This window comes from Salmo trutta, chromosome 3 (genome assembly GCF_901001165.1).
Source record: "Salmo trutta chromosome 3, fSalTru1.1, whole genome shotgun sequence".
Taxonomy (NCBI): domain Eukaryota; kingdom Metazoa; phylum Chordata; class Actinopteri; order Salmoniformes; family Salmonidae; genus Salmo; species Salmo trutta.
Window position 1 is genome coordinate 42,579,045 of NC_042959.1, and position 22,480 is coordinate 42,601,524.

Below are 22,480 nucleotides of genomic sequence, written 5' to 3' on the forward strand. Positions count from 1 at the left end.
ACCCTAATTTGCTCCAGGGTTGGCGTACTACTATGGCTGATCCTGTAAAACAACATATTTCACTGCACCTATTCGGTCTATGTGACAATAAAATATCTTCTAGATTTGTATACCAGACAAGCTAAGTTACTTCTATGCTTGCTTCGAGACAAGTAACACTGAAACATGCATGAGAGCATCAGCTGTTCCGGACAACAGTGATCAAATCAAAAACTTTATTTGTCACATGCACCGAATACAACAAGTGTAGACCTTACCGTGAAATGCTTACTTACAAGCCCTTAACCAACAGTGCAGTTCAAGAAGAGTTTACCAAATAGACTAAAGTAAAAAATAATAATAAAAAGTAACCCTAAGAATAACAATAACGAGGCTATATACAGGAGGTACCGAGTCAGTGTGCGGGGGTACAGGTTAGTTGAGGTAATTTGTACATGTAGGTAAGGGTGAAGTGAATATGCATAGATAATCAACAACGAGTAGAAGCAGTGTACATGGGGGTGTCAACACTGCTAGCTACACTGCTAGCTAGCCAACCTCTACCGACTAGCAGCACTGTAGAAACTATTACATTACAACGGAACGACTTGATTAGTGTAGTGTTAGTGTTAGTTAGCTAGCTACATAGTTGTCTTTGCTGTCTTTGTATCAAAGATAATTGTGTAGTCTAGAGTAATTATCGAGGTTAGCTAGCCAGCCGCGACGCCTTGTCCAGACTTAGTCAACACACCTAGTCATCAAGCCCACTGCTAGCTAGTGGGTTTGCTAGCTAGCCAACCGTTACCGACTAGCAGCGCTGTAGATACTAATACATTACAACGGAACGATTTGACTAGTGCAGTGTTAGCTAGCTAGCTACATAGTTGTCTTTGTCATAGCTTGATAATTGTGTAGTTTAGTAATTATCGAGGTTAGCTAGCCAGCTATTTCCGTCCCCCGCGACGCCATTGTTCCATACCTAGCCAACTATTACCGACGAGCAGCATTGTAGAAACTAAATACATTACAAAGGAACGTCTTGATTAGTGTTATGTTAGCGAGCTACAAAGTTGCTTTTGTATCATGACAAGGTGTAGTACTGAAACTATCGAGGTTACCTAGCCAGCTACACGTTCAAACAAAGTCAACAACGCAGCCACTGCTAGCTAGCCTACTCCACCAGCCAGCAGTACTGTATCATTTGTCATTTTCGTCAATAAGATTTTCGCAACATAAGCTTAACTTTCTGAACATTCGAGACGTGTAGTCCACTTGTCATTCCAATCTCCTTTGCATTAGCGTAGCCTCTTCTGTAGCTTGTCAACTATGTGTCTGTCTATCCCTGTTCTCTCCCCTCTGCACACGCCATACAAACGCTTCACACCGCGTGGCCGCTGCCACTCTAACCTGGTGGTCCCAGCGCGCACGACCCACGTGGAGTTCCAGGTCTCCGGCAGCCTCTGGAACTGCCGGTCTGCGGCCAACAAGGCTGAGTTCATCTCAGCCTATGCTACCCTCCAGTCCCTAGACTTCCTGGCGCTGACGGAAACATGGATTACCACAGATAACACTGCTACTCCTACTGCTCTCTCCTCGTCTGCCCACGTGTTCTCGCATACCCCTAGAGCATCGAGCCAGCGGGGTGGTGGCACTGGAATCCTCATCTCTCCCAAATGGACATTCTCTCTTTCTCCCCTGACCCATCTGTCTATCTCCTCATTTGAATTCCATGCTGTCACAGTTACCAGCCCTTTCAAGCTTAACATCCTTATCATTTATCGCCCTCCAGGTTCCCTTGGAGAGTTCATCAACGAGCTTGACGCCTTGATAAGTTCATTTCCTGAGGATGGCTCACCTCTCACAGTTCTGGGTGACTTTAACCTCCCGATGTCTACCTTTGACTCATTCCTCTCTGCCTCCTTCTTTCCACTCCTCTCCTCTTTTGACCTCACCCTCTCACCTTCCCCCCCTACTCACAAGGCAGGCAATACGCTTGACCTCATCTTTACTAGATGCTGTTCTTCCACTAATCTCATTGCAACACCCCTCCAAGTCTCCGACCACTACCTTGTATCCTTTTCCCTCTTGCTCTCTTCCAACACTTCTCACTCTGCCCCTACTCGGATAGTATTGCGCCGTCCCAACCTTCGCTCTCTCTCTCCCGCTACTCTCTCCTCTTCCATCCTATCATCTCTTCCCTCTGCTCAAACCTTCTCCAACCTATCTCCTGATTCTGCCTCCTCAACCCTCCTCTCCTCCCTTTCTGCATCCTTTGATTTTCTCTGTCCCCTATCCTCCAGGCCGGCTCGGTCCTCCCCTCCTGCTCCGTGGCTCGACGACTCACTGCGAGCTCACAGAACACGGCTCCGGGCAGCCGAGCGGAAATGGAGGAAAACTCGCCTCCCTGCGGACCTGGCATCCTTTCACTCCCTCCTCTCTACATTTTCCTCTTCTGTCTCTGCTGCTAAAGCCACTTTCTACCACTCTAAATTCCAAGCATCTGCCTCTAACCCTAGGAAGCTCTTTGCTACCTTCTCCTCCCTCCTGAATCCTCCTCCCCCCCCCCCCTTCTCCCTCTCTGCGGATGACTTCGTCAACCATTTTGAAAAGAAGGTTGATGACATCCGATCCTCGTTTGCTAAGTCAAACGACACCGCTGGTCCTGCTCACACTGCCCTACCCTGTGCTTTGACCTCTTTCTCCCCTCTCTCTCCAGATGAAATCTCGCGTCTTGTGACAGCCGGCCGCCCAACAACCTGCCCACTTGACCCTATCCCCTCCTCTCTTCTCCAGACCATTTCCGGAGACCTTCTCCCCTACCTCACCTCGCTCATCAACTCATCCTTGACCGCTGGCTACGTCCCTTCCGTCTTCAAGAGAGCGAGAGTTGCACCCCTTCTGAAAAAACCTACACTCAATCCCTCCGATGTCAACAACTACAGACCAGTATCCCTTCTTTCTTTTCTCTCCAAAACTCTTGAACGTGCCGTCCTTGGCCAGCTCTCCTGCCATCTCTCTCAGAATGACCTTGATCCTAATCAGTCAGGTTTCAAGGCTGGGCATTCAACTGAGACTGCTCTTCTCTGTGTCACGGAGGCTCTCCGCACTGCTAAAGCTAACTCTCTCTCCTCTGCTCTCATCCTTCTAGACCTATCTGCTGCCTTTGATACTGTGAACCATCAGATCCTCCTCTCCACCCTCTCCGAGTTGGGCATCTCCGGCGCGGCCCACGCTTGGATTGCGTCCTACCTGACAGGTCGCTCCTACCAGGTGGCGTGGCGAGAATCTGTCTCCGCACCACGTGCTCTCACCACTGGTGTCCCCCAGGGCTCTGTTCTAGGCCCTCTCCTATTCTCACTATACACCAAGTCACTTGGCTCTGTCATATCCTCACATGGTCTCTCCTATCATTGCTATGCAGACGACACACAATTACTCTTCTCCTTTCCCCCTTCTGATAACCAGGTGGCGAATCGCATCTCTGCATGTCTGGCAGACATATCAGTGTGGATGACGGATCACCACCTCAAGCTGAACCTCGGCAAGACGGAGCTGCTCTTCCTCCCGGGGAAGGACTGCCCGTTCCATGATCTCGCCATCACGGTTGACAACTCCCTTGTGTCCTCCTCCCAGAGTGCTAAGAACCTTGGCGTGACCCTGGACAACACCCTGTTGTTCTCCACTAACATCAAGGCGGTGACCCGATCCTGTAGGTTCATGCTCTACAACATTCGCAGAGTACGACCCTGCCTCACACAGGAAGCGGCGCAGGTCCTAGTCCAGGCACTTGTCATCTCCCGTCTGGATTACTGCAACTCGCTGTTGGCTGGGCTCCCTGCCTGTGCCATTAAACCCCTACAACTCATCCAGAACGCCGCAGCCCGTCTGGTGTTCAACCTTCCCAAGTTCTCTCACGTCACCCCGCTCCTCCACTGGCTTCCAGTTGAAGCTCGCATCCGCTACAAGACCATGGTGCTTGCCTACGGAGCTGTGAGGGGAACGGCACCTCCGTACCTTCAGGCTCTGATCAGGCCCTACACCCAAACAAGGGCACTGCGTTCATCCACCTCTGGCCTGCTCGCCTCCCTACCTCTGAGGAAGCACAGTTCCCGCTCAGCCCAGTCAAAACTGTTCGCTGCTCTGGCACCCCAATGGTGGAACAAGCTCCCTCACGACGCCAGGACAGCGGAGTCAATCACCACCTTCCGGAGACACCTGAAACCCCACCTCTTTAAGGAATACCCGGGATAGGATAAAGTAATCCTTCTAACCCCCCCCCTTAAAAGATTTAGATGCACTATTGTAAAGTGGTTGTTCCACTGGATATCATAAGGTGAATGCACCAATTTGTAAGTCGCTCTGGATAAGAGCATCTGCTAAATGACTTAAATGTAAATAGTCCAGTGGCGATTTTATTAATTGTTCAGCAGTCTTATGGCTTGAGGGTCCGGTACCGCTTGCCATGTGGTAGCAGAGAAAACAGTCAATAACTTGGGTGACTTGAGTCTCTGACAATTTTATGGGCTTTCCTCTGACACCGCCTATTATATAGGTCCTGGATGGCAGGAAGTTTGGCTCCAGTGATGTACTGGACCATACGCACTACCCTCTGTGGGGCCTTACGGTCAGATGCCATAGCAGGCGGTGATGCAACTGGTCAGGATGCTCTCGATAGTGCAGCTGTAGAACCTTTTGAGGATCTGGGGACCCATGCCAAATATTTTCAGTCTCCTGGGGGGGAAAAGGTTTTGTCATGCCCTCTTCACGACTGTCTTGGTATGTTTGGACCATGATAGTTTGTTGGTGATATGTACACCAAGGAACTTGAAACTCTCAACCTGCTCCACTACGCTGAGCTGTAGTCAATGAACAGCATTCTCACATAGGTGTTCCTTTTGTCCAGGTGGGAAAGGGCATTGTGGAGTGCGATTGAGATTGCGTCATCTGTGGATCTGTTGGGGAGGTATGCAAATTGGAGTGGGTCTAGGGTGTCCGGGAGGATGCTGTTGATGTGAGCCATGACCAGCCTTTAAAAGCATTTCATGGCTACAGATGTGAGTGCTACGGGCGGTAATCATTTAGGCAGGTTACCTTCGCTTCCTTGGCACAGGGACTATGGTGGTCTGCTTGAAACATGTAGGTATTACAGACTGTCAGGGAGAGTTTTAAAAGGTCAGTGAAGACACTTGTCAGTTGGTCCGCACATGCTTTGGGTACACGTCCTGGTAATCCGTCTGGCCCAGTGGCTTTGTGAATGTTGACCTGTTTAAAGGTTTTGTTCACATTGGCTACTGAGAGCGTTATCACAGTCATCCAGAACAGCTGGTGCTCTCATGCATGCTTCAGTGTTGCTTGCCTTGAAGCGAGCATAAAAGGCATTTAGCTCGTCTGGTAGGCTCGCTGTCACTAGGCAGCTCGCGTCTGGGTTTCCCTTTGTAGTCCGTAATAGTTTTCAAGCCCTGCCACATCCGACGAGCATCAGAGCCGGTGTAGTAGGATTCAATCTTAATCCTGTATTGATGCTTAGCTTGTTTGATGGTTCGTCTTAAATCTTAAGTCATACATTTTATTTTCCAATGATTGCACGTTAGCAAGAAGAACGGATGGCAGTGTTTACTCACTCGCCTACGGATTCTCAGAAGGAAGCGCACCCTCCGCGGACCCTTTTATTCAAGCAAATGACGGGGATCTGGGTCTATTCCAGTGAAAGCAGTATATCCTTCTTGTCGGACTCATTAAAGGAAAAAAAGTTTATTGCAGTCCGCGGTGAGTAATCGCTGTTCTGATATCCAGAAGTTATTTTCGGTCATCACGCTCTCCACAGCCGATGTGAGTAAGACCTTTCAAATAAGTCAACATTCACAAGGCCGCAGGGCCAGACAGATTACCAGGATGTGTACTCCGTGCATGCGCTGACCAACTGGTAAGTGTCTTCACTGACATTTTTAACCTCTACCTTTCTGAGTCTGTAATACCTACATGTTTCAAGCAGTGCCCAAGAACACTAAGGTAACCTGTCTAAATGACTACCGACCGGTAGCGCACACATCTGTAGCCATGAAGTGCTTTGAAAGGCGGGTCATGGCTCACACCAACACCATTATCTCAGAAACCCTAGACCCACTCCAATTTGCATACCGCTTCAACAAATCCACAGATGATGCAATCTCTATTGCACTCCACACTGCCCTTTCCCACCTGGACAAAAGGAACACTTATGTGAGAATGCTATTAATTGACAACAGGTCAGCGTTCAACACCATAGTGCCCTCAAAGTTCATCACTAAGCTAAGGACCCTGGGACTTAACACCTCCCTCTGCAACTGGATCCTGGACTTCCTGATGGGCCGCCCCCAGGTGGTAAGGGTAGGTAACAACACATCCACCACACTGATTCTCAACACGTGGGCCCCCTCAGGGGTGCGTGCTCAGTCCCCTCCTGTACTCCCTGTTCACTCATGACTGCACGGCCAGGCACGACTCCAACATCATCATTAAGTTTGCTGATGACACAACAGTGGTAGGCCTGATCACCGACAATACAGCCTATAAGGGAAGAGGTCAGAAAACTGACCGTGTGGTGCCAGGACCATAACCTCTCCCTCAACGTGATCAAGACAAAGGAGATGATTATGGACTACAGGAAAACGAGCATGCCCCCATTCTCATCGACGGGGCTGTAGTGGAGCAGGTTGAGAGCTTCAAGTTCCTTGGTGTCCACGTCAACAAACTAACATGGTCCAAGCACACCAAGACAGTCATAAAGAAGGCACGAGAAAATCTCAGGAGACTGAAAAGACTGAGGGTAGTGCGTATGGCCCAGTACATTACTGGGGCCAAGCTTCCTGCCATCCAGGACCTCTATTGCAGGCGGTGTCAGAGGAAGGCCCTAAAAATTGTCAAAGACTCCAGCCACCCTAGTAATAGACTTTTCTCTGCTACTGCACGGCAGGCGGTACCAGAGCGCAAAGTCTAGGTCCAAGACGCTTCTAAACAGCTTCTACCCCCAAGCCATAAGACTCCTGAACATCTAATCAAATGGCTACACAGACTATTTGCACTGCCCCCCCCCTCCCTTACACTGCTGCTACTCTGTTATTATCTATGCAAAGTCACTTTAATAACTCTACCTACATGTACATATTACCTTGAGTAACCGGTGCCCCCGCACATTGACTCCGTACCGGTATCCCCTCTATATAGCCTCGCTATTGTTATTTTGCTGCTTCTCTTTAATTATTTGTTACTTTTATTTCTTATATTTTGGGGTATTTTTCTTAAAACTGCATTGTTGGTTAAGGGCTTATAAGTAAGCATTTCACTATTGTATTCGGCACATGTGACAAATAACATTTGATTTGATTATAACGGCAGTCGGGATATGACCTTTCAAGGTACTACAGTCTGCCATTATTTTTCCAATGTTAGCACCATCTGTGTCTGCGCCTACATCCCCAACTGATATGAGAAGAGGTGTCTATATAGAGGTCCATACTAAATATCAATCTTAAACGGCCATTTTTAATACCAGGGAATAATAGCAAAAAAACCTGGAAGGATTTTGACCTTTCACTAAGGACAAAAGGTCTCAGAGGAGACATGGAAAGAATTGTCCCCGTTCTCTCAAAGCCACTATACTGTTAATACATAAGGGAAGAGGCAGGAGTTTTTGTCCCTTTGGAAGACATGCAGGGCCTTCCCATCCCAGAGAACAGACACAGGGCCAGTTGTGCAGAAACACAGATTTACTGTGGCTTCCTCTCCCCTCCTGACTTAAGTTTTTTTTTGCTTTGGCCACCTGTAAAAGCTGGAGTATAATTTTTTAAGGGATCTAGGGAAGGGGATTTGGATACACTGGTGCCATCTCCTGGCCAGAAAGAAACTTAAAACAAATACAGTACCCAAGATCTCCTATTTATACTTAACAAAAATATAAAATGCAACATTTAAAGTGTTGGTTTCATGAGCTGAAATAAAAGATCCCAGAATTTTTCCTTACGCACAAAAAAGCTTATTTCTCTCAAATTTGTTTACATCCCTGTAAAATAACATTTCTCCTTTGCCAATATAATCCACCACCTCAACAGGTGTGGCCTATCAAGAAGCTGATTAAACAGCATGCTCATTACACGGGTGCACTTTGTGATGGGAACAATAAATGGTCACTCTAAAATGTGCAGTTGTCACAACACAATGCCACAGATGTCTCAAGTGTTGAAGGAGCGTGCAATTGGCATGCTGACTACAGGAATATCCACCAGAGCTGTTGCCAGATAATTGAATGTTCAGTTCTCCACCATAAGCCGACTCCAACGTTGTTTTAGAGAATTTGGCAGTACGTCCAACTCACAAGCACAGACCACGTGTAACCATGCCAACCCAGGACCTCCACATCCGGCTTCTTCACCTACAGGGATCGTCTGAGACCAGCCACCCGGAAAGCTGATGCAATTGAGGAATATTTATGTCCGTAATAAAGCCCCTTTGTGGGAAAAAACTAATTCCGATTGGTTGGGCCTGGCTTCCCAATGGGTGGGCCTGGCTCCCAAGTGTGTGGGCAGGCCCACCCATGGCTGCGGCCCTCCCCAGTCATGTGAAATCCATAGATTAGGGCCTAATTTATTTATTTCAATTGACTGATTTCCTTATATAAACTGTAACTCAGTAACATCTTTGAAATTGTTGCATGCTGCCTTTATATTTTTGTTCAGTACACATAACTGTAAATAAAGGTATATTGTCACATTAGACCAGAGTTATGCTTGGCCGTCTCCTTCACCAGCCATGTGTTTTATCAAATCAAATTGTATTTGTCACAGGCGCCGAATACAACAGGTGTAGACCTTACAGTGAAATGCTTACTGACAAGCCCTTAACCAAGAATGAAGAAAAAACATAAAGAATGTATTTACTAAAATTAACAGAAGTAAATAAAAGGAGCAACAATAAAACAAGAGTAGCGAGGCTATATACAGAGGGTACCGGTACATAGTCAATGTCAATGTACGGGGGCACCGGTTAGTCGAGGTAATATGTACAAGTAGGTAAAAGGTAAAATGACTACGCAAGGACAGAGTAGCAGAAGCGTAAAAATGGGGGGTGGGGACAATGCAAATAGTCCGGGAAGCCATTTGATTACCTGTTCGGGAGTCTTATGGCTTGGGGGTAGAAGCTGTAAGAAGCCTTTTGTACCTAGACTTGGTGCTCCAGTACTGCTTGCTGTGCGGCAGCAGAGAGATAGTTGCAGAGGGAGGTGTTTAGTCCCAGGGTCCGTCCTTAGTGATGAGCTTTGAGGGCACTATGGTGTCGAACGCTGAACTGTAGTCAATGAATCGCATTCTCACATAGGTGTTCCTTTTGTCCAGGTGGGAAAGGGCAGTATGGAGTGCAATTGAGATTGGGGTAGTATGCAAATTGGAGTGGATCTAGGGTTTCTGGGATAATGGTGTTGATGTGAGCCATGACCAGCCTTTCAAAGCACTTCATTGCTACAGACGTGAGTGCTACGGGGTCGGTAATCATTTAGGCAGGTAACCTTAGTGTTGTTGGGCACAGGGACCATGGTGGTCTGCTTTAAACATGTTGGTATTACAGACTAGGTCAGGGACAAGTTGAAAATGTCAGTGAAGACACTTGCCAGTTGGTTAGCGCATGCTCAGAGTACACGTCCTGGTAATCTATCTGGCCCTGCGGCCTTGTGAATGTTGACCTGTTTAAAGGTCTTACATCAGCTACGGAGAGTGTGATCATACAGTTGTCCAGAACAGCTGATGCTCTCATACATGCTTCAGTGTTGCTTGCCTCGAAGCACGCATAGAAGTTATTTAGCTCGTCTGGAAGGCTTTTGTCACTGGGAAGCTCCCAACTGTGCTTCCCATTGTAGTCCGTAATAGCTTGCAAGCCCTGCCACACCCGATAAGCGTCAGAGCCGGTGTAGTACGAGTCGATCTTAGTCCTGTATTGACGCTTTGCCTGTTTGATGGTTCGTCGGAGGGCATAGCGGGATTTGTTATAAGCGTCCGGGTTGGAGTCCCACTCCTTGAAAGCAGCAGCTCTTCCCTTTAGCTCAGTGCGGATGTTGCCTGTAATCCATGGCTTCTGGTTGGGGTATGTAGGTACGGTCACTGTGGTGACGACGTCATCGATGCACTTATTGATGACTAAGTAGGGTTAGTTTTGACTGCCAATATCCTGATAGTGTTCTTGTTTTTACATGGAATAAAGGTTTACAAGAAAGCAATTCTCCATGGATAAAACATATCAACATTCATCTATTTATTGGTTTCCCAACAAGCCTCTGGACACTGCTGGTATGAACTGTTTTCTGAGCATACAAAAGTCAAGATTACTTCTACCTTTCTAGATGTACAGCAGCATTCGTTCCATTTGATCTGACTCAAGCTCCAATCTGAATTCTCCCTCTGCCTCATCTAAATGTGTCACAGGTCTGGGGTAGATAGGGAGATAATGCTCAGTTTGAGATAGTCCACCTCACCCTCTCCTGGTCTGCACCTATTACACAGAGCTATAGGTCCACACAAACACACAAGAGGGCACATCTGTAAATGTCTGTTATACATGAATGTAAGTCCAACTCTTCAAACTTTATTCATTTAAAAAACACTTATTAACAGTTGATTTTGCTGATCTGCAAAGGGATTCATACCCAATGTACACACCTTACAGACTGAAGGGCTGACCAAACTGCCCTCACACACCAGGGTATTTCTCATTACAAAAAGTATATCATTTCCTGTAGTCCATAGCTCCTGGATTTGTCCATGTTTTTCAATGGCAGAATAAGAGATGAGCATTTGCATCCAACTAAACAACACACTGTAGTCTGTATTAACACTGAAATAATAACCTAGCCACAAAGCCAAGGATATTTCGATTCAAATTCTTAACCCAGATTGATCCAATTCTTGGATTGTGGGGTAAGAAGCAGTTGGCTTGGATTCTGTTTACAGTCTGATGCTTCTAACCCTTTCTCCTCTATATAACCAGAACCAGCCATATCAAGCTAAAATAGTGATCATTTACGTGTTCAGTCAAAAGTGAAAGAAGAATAGCATTTGCTGCATTTGACACACCACTTCCACTGGACAAATGTACTGTCAGTCCTTTGCTGGCCCAGTGCAAGCAACATGGAGGTCAGCAGCATCCATTGATTGGTGTCTGGTGATTTACAGATCCATCATCACCTCCTCCACAGTCTTTTCACCATCTCCAACATACCCGTCTTGCACTCCTAGAGTTCTAGGGGTAAAATTTAAGAAAATCCAATCAAAATTATATTTGTCACATGCACCATAAAACAACAAGTGTAGACCAACAGTGAAATCCTTAGGAGTGTAGACCAGTCATCTATGGTAAGCAGCACTCTACAGGCAGATCTGTTAAGAACAGAACACACTATTTAAACTCAAATAATTGTCATCACTTGCTGAGAGTGCTTGAAAAAAAAGATCAAAATGCAACTCGCACAATATCAAATCCTTTCTGGGTAACTATTAAGTACCTTACTGAGAATGTTTCTTTTTTTTACAATTTTTAAATAAAAACAAAAATAGATTCTTAGCAAAGATCAATTTCTCAAGCAAGAATTTTGCGAGGACTGTCTGGGAGTGGTCTAAGTGGGGAGGGGAAAATAGAAAACTAGCTGTTATTGGCAGAAAGGTTTGAAACTCTTATTGGTCTATTTAAGTGATAATGCCCGAGAAGCCGGTGTTTGGATTAATGATAATGGTGCCGGAGGAGATGGCTACCTTTTTATGGTCCCCTAACCAATTGTGCTATTGTGTGTTTTTTCACGTTATTTGTGAACATAACGTTATTTTGTACATAATGTTTCTGCCACCGTCTCTTATGACCGAAAAGAGCTTCTAGATATCAGGACAGCAATTACCCACCCCGTACTTTAAGATTTTTTATTTAACGAGTCGGACACAACGGATTTACTCCAGACACCTGACAAGGCCCTTATCCCCGTCATTCGCTGGAGACAGAGATATCAAGGACGTAGGTCTGGGTGCCTTGCAAGGATCAGATGGCGAGTGGGTAATCTGCCTTTACCATCGGTCCTATTAGCCAACATACAATCACTGTATAACAAAATAGACGAACTACGAGCACGTATATCCTACCAACGGGACATTAAAAACTTGGTTTGAACGACGATATGAATAACATACAGCTAGCGGACTTTACACTTTTTCGGAAGGATAGAACAGCCGCCTCTGGTTAGACAAGGGGTGGCGGTCTATGTACTTTTGTAAACAACAGCTGGTGCACAAAATTTAAGGATATCTGGAGGTTTTGCTCACCTGAAGTAGAGTATCACATGATAAGCTGTAGACCACACTATTTACCAAGAGAGTTTACATCTATATTTTTCGTAACTGTCTATATACCACCACAAACCGATGCTGGCACTAAGACTGCACTCAATGAGCTGTATATGGCCATCAGCAAACAGGAAAACGCTCATCCAGAGGCGGAGCTCCTACTGGCCAGGGACTTTAATGCAGGGACACTTAAATCCATTTTACCTAATTTCTACCAGCATGTTAATGTGCAACTAGGAGGGGGGGGGGGGACTCTAGACGACTTCTACTCCACACAGAGATGCATACAAAGCTCTCCTTCGCACACCATTTGGCAAATCTGACCATAATTCTATCCTCCCGATTCCTGCTTGCGAGCAAAAAATTAAGCAGGAAGCACCAGTGATTAAGTGCATCGATGACGTTGTCCCCACAGTGACTGTACGTACATACCCCAACCAGAAGCCATGGATTACAGGCAACATCCACACTGAGCTAATGAGTAGAGCTGCCGCTTTCAAGGAGCGGGCGACTAACCCGGAAACTGAATCCTGGACTTCCCGACGGGCCGCACCAAGATGGTAAGGGTAGGTAACAACACATCTGCCACGCTGATCCTCAACATGGGGGCCCCTCAGTGGTGCGTGCTCAGTCCCCTCCTGTACTCCTTGTTCGCTCATGACTGCATGGCCAGGCTCGACTCCAACACCATCATTAAGTTTGCTGATGACAACAGTGGGAGGCCTGATCAACGACAACGATGAGACTGACCTCCTCCCTATAGGCTGAGACCTGGCCATGTGGTGCCAGGACAACAACCTCTCCCTTAACGTGATCAAGACAAAAGGAGATCTTTTTGGACTACAGGAAAAGGAGGACCGACCACGCCCCGATTCTCATCAACAGGGCTGTAATGGAGCAGGTTGAGAGCTTCAAGTTCCTTGGTGTCCACATCACCAAAAAACTATCATGGTCCAAACACACCAAGACAGTCAAAAAGAGGGCACGACAAGATTTGGCATGGGTCCTCAGATCCTCAAAACGTCATACAACTGCACCAGTGAGAGCATCACTGCCTGGTATGGCAACTGCTCGGCCTCTGACCGCAAGGCACTACAGAGGGTAGTGCATACGGCCCAGTACATCACTTGGGCCAAGCATCCTGCCATCCAGGACCTTTATAGCAGGCAGTGTCAGAGGAAGGCCCTAAAAATTGTCAAAGACTCCAGCTACCCTAGTCATAGGCTGTTCTCTCTGCTACTGCACGGCAAGCGGTACCAGAGCACCAAGTCTAGGTCCAAAAGGCTTAACAGGTTCTACTCCTAAGCCATAAGACCCCTGAACAGCTAATCAAATGGCTACCCAGACTATTTGTATTGCCCCCTCACCCCCCTCTTTTACGCTGCTCCTACTCTGTTTATTATCCTTACATCCTCAATTTAACTCCACCTACATATTACCTCGACTAACTGGTGCCCCCGCACATTGACTCTGTACCGGTACCCCCTGTATATAGCCTCGCTATTGTTATTTTACTGCTGCCCTCTAATTATTTGTTACTTTTACTTATCAATTGTTACTTATCTATTGTTTACTTTATTTTCTTAAAACTGCATTGTTGGTTAAGGGCTTGTAAGTAAGCATTTCACTGTAAGGTCTACACCTGTTGTATTCGGCGCATGTGACAAATAACATTTAATTTGGAGAGTATATTGGCAAGATGCTGTTAGGCCCGAGACGAAGTCGGCAAACCATGCCAATATATCCTCCAAACACCGCCTTCAAGGGCATTATCACTTTTATACAACGGGTTACCAACATATTAAAGTAATGATATATATATTTTTTTTTAAATTGGGGGATTAATTTATTCATATCATTTCATCCTTCCACGAGATATAGTCCTGACACAAATCTAGGGTTTGCTCCCCAAGTCGTTAAGTCTTTTTGTTCTGTATCAATGGATGCGACCCAGTCATTATATTGCCATACTGGCTTGCAACGTTCTTATCCCTTGCTTGCTAGCTAGCCAACTACGGCTAACTTAGTCATGTCAAACAGCACAGCCATAATAAACAGCAAAGTAGCTGTATTTGCTTAAGCTGTTTTTTTGTGACATTTATTTGGATACATTCATAAGACTGAGCTAATGATGCTCGATTTAACCTGGCATAGAAAATGTGCTCTCGTCAGAACACTGTTGTTTAGAGGAGTTAGCCTAACGCGTCGTCCGGGTTAGGGTTTGGCTGGGGTAAGCATCATTGTAACAAATTATTTGTTCTTAACTGACTTGCCTAGTTAAATAAAGGCTAAACTAAAAAAATAACTTTAACTTCAAACTGAAGCTGAAAAGACCACAAACTAGCTGCATTTCATTTCACCTGTTTTCTATTGACATTTCTTTGTATATACCCATATAAATGATGCCGATTCATGATTGACTGGCTGAGAAAAGCTGGCTGCCTGTCTCGTCCCCACCCCTGAACGTTCATTACTATGGGACTGCTGAAGATCAAATTTCAATATTGAAACAACGTTGCAAATGTCAGAGAGACAGACAGCAAATCTCCATTATTGAAAACCAATTGCTAGCCTAAAAGAAATAAGCGATATTGTTTTCATGCTTTTTACAGTGGAGACCAAGTTTATAAATTGTCTGGCTGGGCTGATGAGACACTGGATTGAGCAGTGAGATGGAACAGAGTAAATAGGCATTTCAACATCATAGCTTTAGCCAGTGGTAACTTGTGGAATAGACACCGGCTGGAATGCGGTTTTAACCAATCAGCATCCAGGGTTAGACCCACCTGTTATATAATAACTAATAAACCACCTCGTGCTGTCACCAGGCAGACTAACATTCCATCCCATCAAAACAAGCTGACATTTCAGGTGGTCTTTTCAAACAGCTCTTACATTAAAAGGGTATTATACTTTTACAGTATTATTCCAACCTCAGTGTGGAAATATGTGGAGTATCTTCCACCTTTAAATGGACCAGAACTCTTGACATACAGTACCAGTCAAAGGTTGACACAACTACTCATTCAAGGGTATTTCTTTATTTTTACATTGTAGAATAATAGTGAAGACATCAAAACTATGAAATAACACATATGGAATCATGTAGTAACCAAAAAATGTTATATTTGAGAATCTTCAAAGTAGCCACCCTTTGCCTTGATGACAGCATTGCACACTTTCGGCATTCTCTCAACCAGCTTCATGAGGAATGCTTTTCCAACAGTCTTGAAGGAGTTCCTACATATGAGCACTTGTTGGCTACCTTTCCCTCACTCTGCGGTCCAACTCATCCTAAACCATCTCAATTTGGTTGAGGTCAGGTGATTGTGGAGGCCAGGTCATCTGATGCAGCACTCCATCACTCTCCTTGGTCAAATAGCCCTTACACAGCCTGGAGGTGTGTTTTGGGTCATTGTCCTGTTGAAAAACAAATGATAGTCCCACTAAGCGCAAAGCAGATGGGATGGCGTATCACTGCAGAATGCTGTGGTAGCCATGCTGGTTAAGTGTGGCTTGAATTCTAAATAAATCACAGTGTCACCAGCAATGCACCCCCACACCTCCTCTTCCATGCTTCATGGTGGGAACCATCCGTTCACCAACTCTGCGTCTCACAAAGACACAGCAGTTGGAAGCAAAAAAATCTCAAATCAGACCAAAGGATAGATTTCCACCAGTCTAATGTCCATTGCTCGTGTTTCTTGGCCCAAGCAAGTCTCTTCTTATTGGTGTCCTTTATTAGTGGTTTCTTTGCAGCAATTCGAACATGAAGGCCTGATTCACGCAGTCCCCCTGAACAGTTGATATTGAGATGTGTCTGTTACTTGAACACTACGAAGCATTTATTTGGGCTGCAATCTGAGGCTGGTAACTCTAATGAACTTATCCTCTGCAGCAGATGTAACTCTGGGTCTTCGTTTCCTGTGGCGGTCCTCATGAGAGCCAGTTTCATATCACTTTTTTATTTATTTTACCTTTATTTAAATAGGCAAGTCAGTTAAGAACAAATTCTTATTTTCAATGACGGCCTAGGAACAGTGGTGATTTTTGGTTTTCACGACTGCACTTTAAGAAACTTAACATTTTTTCATTTTTCCAGATTGACTGACCTTTATGTCTTAAAGTAATGGTGAACTGTCATTTCTCTTTGCTTATTTGAGCAGTTCTTGCCATACTATGGACTTGGCCTTTAACCAAATAGGGCTATCTTCTGTATACCACCCCTACCTTGTCACAACACAATTGACTGGCTCAAATGCATTAAGAAGGGAAGAAATTCCACACATTTACTTTTAACAAGGTACACCTGTTAATTGAAATGCATTACAGGTAATTGAAATGCATTACAGGTAATTGAAATGCATTACAGGTAATTGAAATGCATTACAGGTAATTGAAATGCATTACCTCATGAAGCTGGTTGGACCGCAGAGTGAAGGAAAAGCAGCCAAAGTGCTCAGCATATGTGGGAACTCCTTCAAAACTGCTGGAAAAGAATTCCAGGTGAAGCTGGTTGAGGGAATGCCAAGAGTGTGCAAAGCTGTCATCAAGGCAAAGGGTGGCTACTTTGAAGAATCTCAAATCTAAAATATATTTTGATTTGCTTAACACTTTTTTGGTTACTACATGATTCCATATGTGTTATTTCATCACTAATATTCTACAATGCAGAAAATAGTAAAAATAAAGAAAAACCTTTGAATGAGTAAAATTGCTTTGTTTCATAGGTTGAGAATGTGAAATAGACTGGTTTAATAACAAACACATAAATCAATACAGCAGCTGTGAGTAAAGGATACAAGGTGAACTTAAAGTCTGCTCCCACAGCGGCTGACATCATTGCATGCCAGGTTCCTCCCCTCCAGGTCTCCGAAGCAGTAGACATTGGCTTTGTCCCCTGTCCGCAGGACCTGCGTCATACTCTCCCTGTCCAGGAGATAGAGCAAAGTGCAGGATGTCAGTGGTTAAGTGGCAAAACATGTAAATGCAAGCTTCATCCTCCAGGTTAAGACTAGTGTTTTACCCTTACATTACCTTCTAAAATGGACCAATATTTATTAATTAATTTGTATTTCGCCTTTATTTAACCAGGTAGGCTAGTTGAGAACAAGTTCTCATTTGCAACTGCGACCAGGCCAAGATAAAGCATAGCAATTCGACACAAACAGCAACACAGTTACACAAGGAATAAACAAAACATAGTCAATAATACAGTAGAACAAAAGAAAGCAAAAAGTGCAAATTAGGTAAATTAAGGCAATAAATAGGCCATGGTGGCAAAGTAATTACAATATAGCAATTAAACACTGGAATGGTAGATGTGCAGAAGATGAATGTGCAAGTAGAGATACTGGGGTGCAAAGGAGCAAGATAAATAAATAAATAAATAAATAAATAAATAAATACAGTATGAGGATGGCGTAGGTAGATAGATGGGCTGTTTACAGATGGGCTATGGACAGGTGCCGTGATCTGTGAGCTGCTCTGACAGCTGGTGCTTAAAGCTAGTGAGGGAGATATGAGTCTCCAGCTTCAGAGATTTTTGCAGTTTGTTCCAGTCTTTGGCAGCAGAGAACTGGAAGGAGAGACGACCAAAGGAGGAATTGGCTTTGTAGGTGACCAGTGAGATATACCTGCTGGAGTGCCTGCTACAGTGGGGGGGGGGGGGGGGGGGGGGCAGTGAGAGACAGAATAACAAAAAAAAATCAAGAAAAACGCATGCCAAAAATGTTATAAATTGATTTGCATTTTAATGAGGGAAGTAAGTATTTGACCCATCTGCAAAACATTACTTAGTACTTGGTGGCAAAACCCTTGTTGGCAATCGCAGAGGTCAGACGTTTCTTGTAGTTGGCCACCAGGTTTGCACACATCTCAGGAGGGATTTTGTCCCACTCCTCTTTGCAGATCTTCTCCAAGTCATTAAGGTTTCGAGGCTGACGTTTGGCAACTCGACCCGTCAGCTCCCTCCACAGATTTTCTATAGGATTAAGGTCTGGAGACTGGCTAGGCCACTCCAGGACCTTAATGTGCTTCTTCTTGAGCCACTCCTTTGTTGCCTTGGCCGTGTGTTTGGGTCATTGTCATGCTGGAATACCCATCCACGACCCATTTTCAATGCCCTGGCTGAGGGAAGGAGGCTCTCACCCAAGATTTGACGGTACATGGCCCCGTCCATCGTCCCTTTGATGCTGTGAAGTTGTCCTGTCCCCTTAGCAGAAAAACACCCCCAAAGCATAATGTTTCCACCTCCATGTTTGAAGGTGGAGATGGTGTTCTTGGGGTCATAGGCAGCATTCCTCCTCCTCCAAACACAGCGAGTTGAGTTGATGTCAAAGAGCTCCATTTTGGTCTCATCTGACCACAACACTTTCACCCAGTTGTCCTCTGAATCATTCAGATGTTCATTGGCAAACTTCAGACGGGCATGTATATGTATTCTTGAGCAGGGGGACCTTGCGGGCGCTGCATGATTTCAGTCCTTCACGGCGTAGTGTGTTATTAATTGTTTTCTTGGTGACTATGATCCCGGCTGCCTTGAGATCACTGACAAGATCCTCCCGTGTAGTTCTGGGCTGATTCCTCACCGTTCTCATGATCATTGCAACTCCACGAGGTGAGATCTTGCATGGAGCCCCAGGCCGAGGGATATTGACAGTTCTTTTGTGTTTCTTTCATTTGCGAATAATCGCAGCAAATGTTGTCACCTTCTCACAAAGCTGCTTGGCGATGGTCTTGTAGCCCATTCCAGCCTTGTGTAGGTCTACAATCTTGTCCCTGACATCCTTGGAGAGCTCTTTGGTCTTGGCCATGGTGGAGAGTTTGGAATCTGATTGATTGATTGCTTCTGTGGACAGATGTCTTTTATACAGGTGACAAACTGAGATTAGGAGCACTCCCTTATAGAGTGTGCTCCTAATCTCAGCTCGTTACCTGTATAAAAGACACCTGGGAGCCAGAAATCTTTCTGATTGAGAGGGGGTCAAATACTTATTTCCCTCATTAAAATGCAAATCAATTTATAACATTTCTGACATGCGTTTTTCTGGATATTTTTGTTGTTATTCTGTCTCTCACTGTTCAAATAAACCTACCATTAAAATTATAGACTGATCCTTTCTTTGTCAGTGGGCAAACGTACAAAATCAGCAGGGGATCAAATACTTTTCCCCCCCACTGTACGAGTGGGTACTGCTATGGTGACCAGTGAGCTGAGAAGGCGGGGCTTTACCTAGCAGAGACTTGTAGATAACCTGTAGCCAGTGGGTTTTGCGACGAGTATGAAGCGAGGGCCAACCAACAAGAGTGTACAGTTCGCAATGGTGGGTAGTGTATGAGGCTTTGGTGACAAGACAGATGGCACTGTGATAGACTGCATCCAGTTTGTTGAGTAGAGTATTGGAGGCTATTTTATAGATGACATCACCGAAGTCAAGGATCGGTAGGATGGTCAGTTTTAAGAGGGTATGTTTGGCAGCATGAGTGAAGGATGCTTTGTTGCGATATAGGAAGCCAATTCTAGATTTAATTTTGGATTGGAGATGCTTAATGTGAGTCTGGAAGGAGAGTTTACAGTCTAGCCAGACACCCAGGTATTTGTCCACGTATTCTAAGTCAGAGCCGTCCAGAGTAGTGATGCTGGACGGGCGAGCAGGTGTGGGCAGTGATTGATTGAATAGCATGCATTTAGTTTTACTTGTATTTAAGAGCAGTTGGAGGCCACGGAAGGAGAGTTGTATGGCATTGAAGCTCGCCTGGAGGTTCGTTAACACAGTGTCCAAAGAGGGCCCAGAAGTATACAGAATGGTGTCGTCTGCGTAGGGGTGGATCAGAGACTCACCAGCAGCAAGAGCAACATCATTGATGTATACAGAGAAGAGAGTCGGATTACGAGTTTAGACAAAGTGTTATCACGGTTGTATTCACTAGTAGGCACGAAGTGGAATAAAAATATCTGAAACAGAGCGGTACTGAACTTTATGTCCCATATTAAATATGACCGAGAAACAGCAGATGCCCAAGAACCAGTGAACTTCTAAAAGGTAGCAGCAAAGTCTCACCTGCACATTGAGAGGCACAAAAGAGACAAGGCCGTAGTCTTGTATGACCCCTGCGAGTTTCTCAGTTTGAGGAACTTCCTAAAGAAAGGGTCAGCAGCCAAGTGATCCAGCAGATATGTCAGGTCCATAACATCTGTGTAGAAGTCCAGGTTGAAGGCTATCCCAGAGACAGAAAGTGCAAAAATGAAACAAATCCCCCAGCTAAAGACAAACTTTCAAATCAAACACTTCTGAGGGAAACTGAGGGAATATAGCCATACAAAGCACATATTCATCATCACTCAGGACGTCTCATCAAATCAAAATGTTATTGGTCACAAACACATGCTTAGCATCTCACCCAGTTTGCCGTACTGCTCGATGAGGTCCATCCTGGAGAGGACGTTGACGTGGGGTAGCTCCACCAAGATGAACTTAGCTGGGTCAGCGCAGTAATGAGAGTCCACAAGGTGCACTGCAGTCAGCTGAGAGTGTTTAAAGAGGGAGTGTTAGTGAGACAGTGCAGGGATTCAATTATCTGGCGCAGGTTATCCCGGTGGGGCGAGTTTGCACCGGGTGAAATGTGATGACATTTGTTTTTGAAACGGGCTCCCCTATCGGAGGTGAGCCAGGTGCCCTGTTCAAAGCCTTGGCTAGATTATTAAGCATGTGGAGTAATGAGTTGGCTTCTACTTTTATTAAAAGCAAAAAAGTGATTGCTTTTAATAAAAATGCTTTATCTGCCTTCCCAATGAAAACTACTTTGAAAATTCAAACATATTTTATGGAAAGAGATGCGTTTCTGAACAATGAACCATGCTGTTCGAATTGAGCTCCTCCCTCACCGATTTTGCCCATTAACATCACAGGCCATTGACTGGTGCACCGCTGCTCAGGTTATTAGAACTCGCTCAGTGATATGAGCACAACCTATAGGCCCTATGACTCAACACTAATAAAGCACATGCCCATAAAACACCAATACAAATAGCTAGACCTACTTGTCAAAGCCCCAAATTCTCCATCAATACAGCAAACAATACATTTCTTAAGTTAGGCTAAATTATACTGAATGTGTCTTGCGTGGATTGACATACTACACTGAGTGTTTATTTTGGGGAATCGTTCATACTAGGAATCACAACATTCCAGCACCAATGGGCACAAACATCTTAGAATCCTGAAGCATCTCACCCTGAAGTTCCACTTGGCCAGCTGAGAAAATATGTTTTTCACTGAGTTCTGGTGGGTGTACAGCTCCACCTGACCAGGACAGTCAAACAGGAAGTAACAGTCACTATGTTCCTCTAACTTGGATTCCAGCCAGTCCAGATTGGCCTCCAGGTACTCCATGCAGTACAGGAGTCCACCGTTGGGCCCCAGCTTCAAACCCTCCATCTAGGGAGGGTGACCAGCTCTGAAATATCCATGGCATAGGAGCCCTTCATTTGCAGGGTCCATGTTCACCACAACTACCTTCCGTCCCAAGTGACTCAAGAACTCCTGCATCCCCCAGCAGTATGTGGTTTTACCTGAGCCAGGAGGTCCAATGACCACCTGGCCAAAGCATAAGGATGGAGGCTGCGGGGGCTTGGTGGCCATGATTACTTCTCCAAAACTGACTTGTTAGGTTCCCATCCGAGGAGAAAAATTGCACATGCCCATCACTGACCCCTGTCCTGAGCCACTAACCACCACATATGGTCCTTGCCTCAGGTTAGCCCATTCATAGAAGCTAACTCCATTTAGCACCTATTAATGATAGTATCTTCTGGCCAGGGGAGTTTTGTTAGGTGCCCCGACACTTGTTCTGAACATTAACATGCATCATTTACAGTACGGTTTTTGGAAACATAAAAAGGTATGCATCTTTCATATCAGCAAGAAATTATTTTATTTTCAATAAATGAAAGGCTAAATTACTACGCACCTTTATAGGGTTGCGCTGCAAAAACACCGACAGCGCCATTGCATTTTGGTACACCAGAATTATTCATTCCCAATGAAAGACCGAGTTTTCCTTGCGTTGCAGAGGCAGTCGCAGTGCGTTCAGTCGTTGGATTTATCGAATGTGTGCGTCAAACTGTATGCGTAGACTGCTTGACAAACGGT

At 45.2% G+C, this 22,480-nt stretch overlaps 1 pseudogene; it reads right to left on the reverse strand.

Moving 5' to 3' along the window:
* Positions 1-10,541: 10,541 nt before the first annotated feature.
* Positions 10,542-21,992, reverse strand: LOC115175497 (GPN-loop GTPase 2-like; annotated as a pseudogene).
* Positions 21,993-22,480: the final 488 nt, after the last annotated feature.